The following is a 7,267-nucleotide window of genomic DNA, read 5'->3' as shown; positions in this document are numbered from 1 at the left end:
CTTTACTTTTTTTGTCCATTCATAGCTACAAATTTTTAATATTTTGATGGATATTTAAAGGGTCGTAAAGGAATCCTCATTCCCCTTGGTTATTAGCATTTCTTTGGTGGTGTGGCCCCACACTGTTGTGCAGATAGGTCCAGCCCTTAGCTGGGAACAGGGCCTATGACACAGAATTGCTCCATGCAACAGAGTAGTTGAATGTTAGGCTGTTTTGAAAATAACCTAGATACCTAAATGCTAAAATACAGTTCTTTTTCTTCCAACTAGAGATGAACACAAATGCTTATTACACTCTCTGTTTTTCACTTTTTAATCTATGTATTCTTGATGAAAATCTGTTCCTGGGGAAAAATTCTTTCTTCTTTTTACATGTAAAGCATGAGTATAGTCCATAAATGACTGCACATTTGTCATGGTAGCTGTCCCATTACTGTGAAGAGACACCATGACCAAGACAACTCCTATAACAGAAAGCAGTTTCAGAGGCTTAGCCCATTATCATCATGGCAGAGTGTGGTGGTATGCAGACAGATACTGGAGCAGCAGCTGAGACTTTTATATCCTTATCCACAGGCAGAGAAAGAGTGGGCCTGGCCTACTCTTACAAGAAAGCAGTTTCAGAGGCTTGATCCATTATCATGGCAGAGAGTGGAGGTATGCAGACAGATGTTGGAACAGCATCTCAGACCTTTGCATCCTTAACCACAGGCAGAGAAAGAGATAGACTGGGCCTGGCCTGGGCTTTTGAAATCTCAAAGCTCATCCCAGTGACATACTTACCTCCAACAAGACCACACCTCCTAATCCTTAGCAAATAGTGCCACTCCCTGGTGATTAAGCATTCAAAGGGGCTGTGGGGTGTGTTTTTTTTTTTATTCAGAACATCACAGCATTATTTCTGTGCTGTTAGAACTGATACCCATACAGTGAGGATTGAGAGTTCTAAAAATGTCCCTTCAGGGGGTAATGAAAAAAATAGAGAAACGAGAACTCGTGGGATAGAAAGAAATAAAGTTTCTGGATATTGATTAAATCTCGGGGAGAAATCTGTATGGGTGTTTGTGGGGCAAAGGGAGTGTCTCCAGACTTCTTAATAACTAAAGCCTTTTGTAAGCTCACTTAGGACATGGCCACTAAACCAAGGGTCTGTTGTTTCTGAATACAGTATCTTAATCAGACTGTTAGTAGTTTGGAATAGTGTGCAGCTTTGAAGCTAAATTTATGTAGTCAGTTTGAGTTGACCATTAGAATACTATTTTTGTTCATTTTGTTATCTCTACACTCACTGGTTTTCCTTTGATAAATTTGATTAAATGTACTTTGAAGTTAAAATTTTTATTTGGCCCAGGTACAGAAGCCGATCAGTTCTTGAATCTGAATTTCAGTTGAGCAGTATCAATAAGGTTTATAACTACATTTTAACAGTAAAAGGCAGAATTGTTTATTTTTTCTGGATTAAGGAAATATTTTGTAGGGATATAGGGAGACTCCAGTTTTATCTGAATCCTTAAGATCATTTGGTTTTAGTGATTTTTTTTTTTTTTTCTTGTTCCTGTTTTGGCTCCTGAATGTGAGTTAGGACTGTACATTGCTTACACTCTTCAGAGAGAGTCTGGTGTGTGTTTGTTTCCCTTCCCTTACTACATCGCACAGGCTGGCCTTGGAGCTCTGCAGTCTTATTACCTCAGCCCTCGTGGGGTGACATGCATGTGTCACCCACATAGCATGCGAAGTTGTTGTAGGCGTTTATTTTTGCTTACAGGGGGACTCTATTTCTGATGGAGAAAAGACTTTATATAAAATGGCTAGATTTCAGCATTCCTGAACAGATCTTTTTGTAAACAGTAATAACTTTTTCCAAGGGGAAACTTGAACAGTTTTGCTGTTTGTTCTTTGTCCATTTGGGGACCAAACAATGAGCATATTGCAGTGTTTATAGGCAAATGTATATCTGCTCTTGAGTAAACTAATAAAGACTGTATTTTAGAAATAACACGGGCTTGCTGTTCATTATTTTTAAGTATGTGTGTGAGCAGTGTGCATGTGTATGTGTGCTCATGGATGTTCAGGCCCAACATTGACTTGGATGTCTCCTCAGTCACTTGCCACATTATTTACTGAGGCTGGGTGACTCACTGGCCCTGGAACTTGCTGATTGGACTGTTCTAGCTAGTCAGCTTACACAGGGGGGTCACCCCAGCTCTGTGATTACAGGTGGGCCACTGCACCCACAAACTCGTAGTGGGTGCTGGGGATCCAGACCCATCCTCACTTGAGCACAAGCACTTTGTCCACTGAGCCATCTGCCACTGAAAAGATTCCCTTTCTGTTGTTTGGTGTAGATTCTTGTTGGTTGTTTAACAAGAGTATTTGAGTCCTTGGGAAAGTGTTACTGCCCAGAAATCCATAGTCCTGTCTTTCTACTCACACTCCTCTTACCTCCAAAAAGGTAATGAAAAGTTGGTTGACAGTGCAGAACAAGGGAGTGTGTCCCAGCTGGACTGACCTTCCATGTTAAACTTCCCACTAAATCATGGTCACCATGTGAAAAAGCTTACAGTGCTTAGTGAAAACTCTTGTGACACCTTAGTTTTTGCTGACATCTGCTGGTATCTCTTTGAAAATAAGACCCAAGAGCTTATGGACCCAGGAGCCAAGTGACCCTTTAGCTTTGTAAGTTGATTGTATTAAGTGTTGTCAAAGGTGGAAAGCACACTAGTTTTTAGAAATTAAAGAACATATCATTTAGTGTGTGAGTGCCATGGAATGGGGGGAGTCAGCGGACACCTGGATTCATTTCTCTCCGTCCACCTTTCCATGGATCCTAGGGATCCAACTTGGTTCACCAGGCTTTTGCCAGATCCTCTGCCCCCTGATTTTCTGGTTGGTAAATGTTGCAGAAATCTTTCTGGAATAAGCACTCTGATACCAATGGGAGGGGAATAGGGACGATGTCACCGGTGGCTGGAAACCAGGATTGCTTGCTCCTCAAAGGCCTTGGGATTGGTCCGGTTCCAATTCCTCCAAAACCGTAGCTTGCGCAGGCAAGCAAGCAAGATGAAGTGTAGCAGCAGTCAGCAGGTGGTTAAGGGCGACAGCCTTGGTTTCAGCTCTTTCTCCAGGTGGTTCTGTTTTAGGTAGCAAGTGAAGTCGTGCTTGGCAAATATGCAGTAGAAACAATGCTCTACATTACTAAGTAGATCAGTAAATCAGTGTCTAATAATTGGTCTTTGCTGCTATATTCTACTTCGGTAAGTGTTCTGACATTTACATTGAGATACCTAGTTGAGTGGATTCTATAACACACACCGGACTGAATCTGTTTCTCTGGAGAACAGTAACTGATAGAGTAACCCAGTTCCCAGAAAGACCCTGCCTTTAAATCTGAGAAAAATCCATCACTAGATTTTCTCTTACACAACTACGTAGGGAGGGCAGCCTAGAGTAAGCATTGGAGGAACCGGAACTTTAGGCACACGGGCCTGCTTGCTTCTACGGGAGGAGAGTGACGCCTAGTCCCCTGGAACGCTGCAGTGAGAGTGGTCAGACAGCCAGCTGGTCTGACCTCCATCTGAATTTCCCACAAATCCTGGCCGTGCTTCTCGGTAAACAGAACTTCTTCATGAGAGAAGCCCCATGCACTCTGCATCCTCCATCAACAGAATCCATCCCTATTACAAATCCTTCCCCTAGGCCCTAGACCTGAAGTTTCCCAATCAATAGAGCTCATTCTTACAATAAAGGCCTCAGGTACTGTGCTGTAGAGGGTATTTTGCAAGGGAGTTTCCATGAAGCCACCCTTGAAGCTTTGTTATGAGAATTGTCACGGCGACTCTCTTCCCCCCCCACCTTCCCCCCCTCCCCCCACCCCCCAACCCCACCCCACCCCCGCAAAATTTTACTGTGTAAGAAAATAAAGCCACGGGATCAGACTCTAGAGCCGTGGTTCTCAGCCTTCGTGACTCAACTTTCTATACAGTTCCTCAGGTTGTGGTGACCCCTAGCCAGAAGATTATTTTGTTGCTATTTCACAACTGTAATTCTGCTACTGTTGTGAATTGTAATTATCTGCTATCCAGGATATCTGATGTGACCCCCAAATGGGTCACGACCCACAGGTTGAGAATCACTGCCTTAGACATTTTGATCCAGTCGGATTGACCAAGTGTGGCTGTTTTCATTCTCACCTCCTTGAGATTCATTTATACCTAAGGGCTGTTATACCTGCAGGGACACCACCACCACTACCACCACCTGTGGTGGTATTGTGTTCCCCAAAATATTGTGCACCCTAATAAACTTATCTGGGGTCAGAGAACAGAAAAGCAACTAGATACTTAGGCTAGAAAATAGTGGCACTCACACCTTTAATCCTAGCATTCCAGAGGCAGAAATCCCTCTGGATCTCTGTGAGTTCAAGGACACATTGGAAACAGCCAGGCATGGTGACATGCCTTTAATCCCAAGAAGTAAGCCTTTAATCCCAGGGAGTGATGGTAAAAACAGAAAGATATGTAAGGTGAAGACCAGAAACTAGAAGCTTTTAGCTGGTTAAGCTTTCAGGCTTTGGAGCAGCAGTTCAGCTGAGATTCATTCTGGATGAGGACTCAGAGGCTTCCAGTCTGAGGAAACAGGATCAGCTGAGAAACTGGCGAGGTGAAGTGGCTGTGGCTTGTTCTGCTTCTCTGATCTTCCAGCATTTACCCCAATAACTGGCCTCAGGTTTGATTTTATTTTTTTTTTATTTTTTTTTTTTTTTAACATGCTCAAATGTATTGCATACACACAGAAGAAGTTCATAGAGGGAAGTTTATAGCAATAAATGCACATCAAAAAGATCTCTAATAACCTGACAGCATACCTCAGTAAAACAGAAAAAGAACAAACTAAGCACAATGCACAAAAATCAAATTATAAAGAGGGAGCAGAAATACATGAAAACAGTAGGAATAATGAATAACACAAAATTCATCCTTTTATTTTTATTTATATTTTTTTTTTTAATTTTTATTTTGCAATACAATTCAGTTCTACATATCAGCCACAGATTCCCTTGTTCTCCCCCCTCCCGCCCCCCTCACCTTCCCCCCAGCCCGCCCCCCATTCCAATCTCCTCCAGGGCAAAGCCTTCCCCACAGACTGAGATCAACCTGGTGGACTCAGTCCAGGTAGGTCCAGTCCCCTCCTCCCATGCTGAGCCAAGGGACCCTGCATAGGCCCCAGGTTTCAAACAGCCAACTCATGCAATGAGCACAGGACCCGGTCCCACTGCCTGGATGCCTCCCAAACAGATCAGGCCAATCAACTGTCTCACCCACTCAGAGGGCCTGATCCAGTTGGTGACCCCTCAGCCATTGGTTCATATTTCATGTGTTTCCGTTTGTTTGGCTATTTGTCTCTGTGCTTTATCCGACCTTGGTCTCAACAATTCTCTCTCATATAAACCCTCCTCATTCTCGCTAATTGGACTCCCAGAGATCCACCTGGGGCCTAGTCATGGATCTCTGCCTCCAGGTCCATCAGTAGTTGGATGAGGTTTCTAGCACGACAATTAGGGTGTTTGGCCATCCCATCACCAGAGTAGGTCAGTTCGGATTGTCGCTCGACCATTGCCAGCAGTCTGTTGTGGGGGTATCTTTGTGGATTTCTGTGGGCCTCTCTAGCACTTTGTTTCTTCCTATTCTCATGTGGTCTTCATTTACCATGGTCTCCTATTCCTTGTTCTCCCTCTCTGTTTTTGATCCAGCTGGGATCTCCCACTCACCCAAGCTCTCTTTCCCTCGACCCTCGCCCTTCACTACCCCCACTCCTGTCCAGGCTGTTCATGTAGATCTCATTCCATTTCTCTGTCGTTGGGCGATCCCTGTGTCTTTCTTGGGGTCCTGTTTTCCAGGTAGCCTGCCTGGTGATGTGAGTAGCAGTCCAGTCATCCTTGTTCCACATCTAGTATCCTGTTATGAGTGAGTACATACCATGTTTGTCTTTCTGAGTCTGGGATACCTCACTCAGGATGATTTTTTCTAGATCCATCCATTTGTCTGCAAACCTCATGATGTCATTGTTTTTCTCTGCTGAGTAGTATTCCATTGTGTATATGTACCACATTTTGTTTATCCATTCTTCAGTTGAAGGGCATCTAGGTTGTTTCCATGTTCTGGCTATTACAAACAACGCTGATATGAACATAGCTGAACAAGTGCTCTTGTGGTGTGGTTGAGCATTCCTTGGGTATATGCCCAAGAGTGGTATAGCTGGATCTTGGGGGAGATGGATTCCCAATTTTCTAAGAAATCGCCATATTGATTTCCAAAGTGGTTGTACAAGCTTGCATTCCCACCAGCAGTGGAGGAGAGTTCCCCTAGCTCCACATCCTCTCCAGCATAAGGTGTCTTCAGTGTTTTTGATCTTAGCCATTCTGACAGGCGTAAGGTGGTATCTCAGAGTTGTTTTGATTTGCATTTCCCTGATGATTAGGGATGTTGAGCAATTCCTTAAATGTCTTTCAGCCATTTGAGTTTCCTCTGTTGAGAATTCTCTGTTTAGTTCTATAGCCCATTTCTTAATTGGACTGTTGGGCATTTTGATGTCTAATTTCTTGAGTTCCTTATATATTCTGGATATCAGTCCTCTGTCAGATGTGGGATTGGTGAAGATCTTTTCCCATTCTGTAGGCTGTCGCTTTGCTTTGTTGACCGTTTCCTTTGCCCTACAAAAGCTTCTCAGTTTCAAGAGGTCCCACTGATTGATTGTTTCTCTCAGTGTCTGTGCTACTGGTGTTCTATTTAGAAAGTGGTCTCCTATGCCAATGTGTTCAAGACTACTTCCTACTTTCTCTTCTAGCAGGTTCAGAGTAGCTGGATTTATGTTGAGGTCCTTGATCCACTTGGACTTAAGTTTTGTGCACGGTGATAGATATGGATCTATTTGCAGCCTTCTACATGTTGATATCCAGTTTTGCCAGCACCATTTGTTGAAGATGCTTTCTTTTTTCCATTGTGCACTTTTGGCTTCTTTGTCAAAAATTATTTGTTCATAGGTGTGCGGATTAATATCAGGGTCTTCAATTCGATTCCATTGGTCCACATGTCGGTTTTTATGCCAGTACCAAGCTGTTTTTATTACTGTAGCTCTATAGTACAGCTTGAAGTCAGGGATCGTGATGCCTCCAGAGGTTGTTTTATTGTACAGGATTCTTTTGGCTATCCTGGGTTTTTTGTTTTTCCATATGAAGTTGAGTATTATTCTTTCCAGGTCTGTGAAGAAT

The sequence above is a fragment of the Peromyscus eremicus genome, chromosome 4 (genome assembly GCF_949786415.1).
Source record: "Peromyscus eremicus chromosome 4, PerEre_H2_v1, whole genome shotgun sequence".
Taxonomy (NCBI): Eukaryota; Metazoa; Chordata; class Mammalia; order Rodentia; family Cricetidae; genus Peromyscus; species Peromyscus eremicus.
This window is presented reverse-complemented; position numbering follows the sequence as displayed.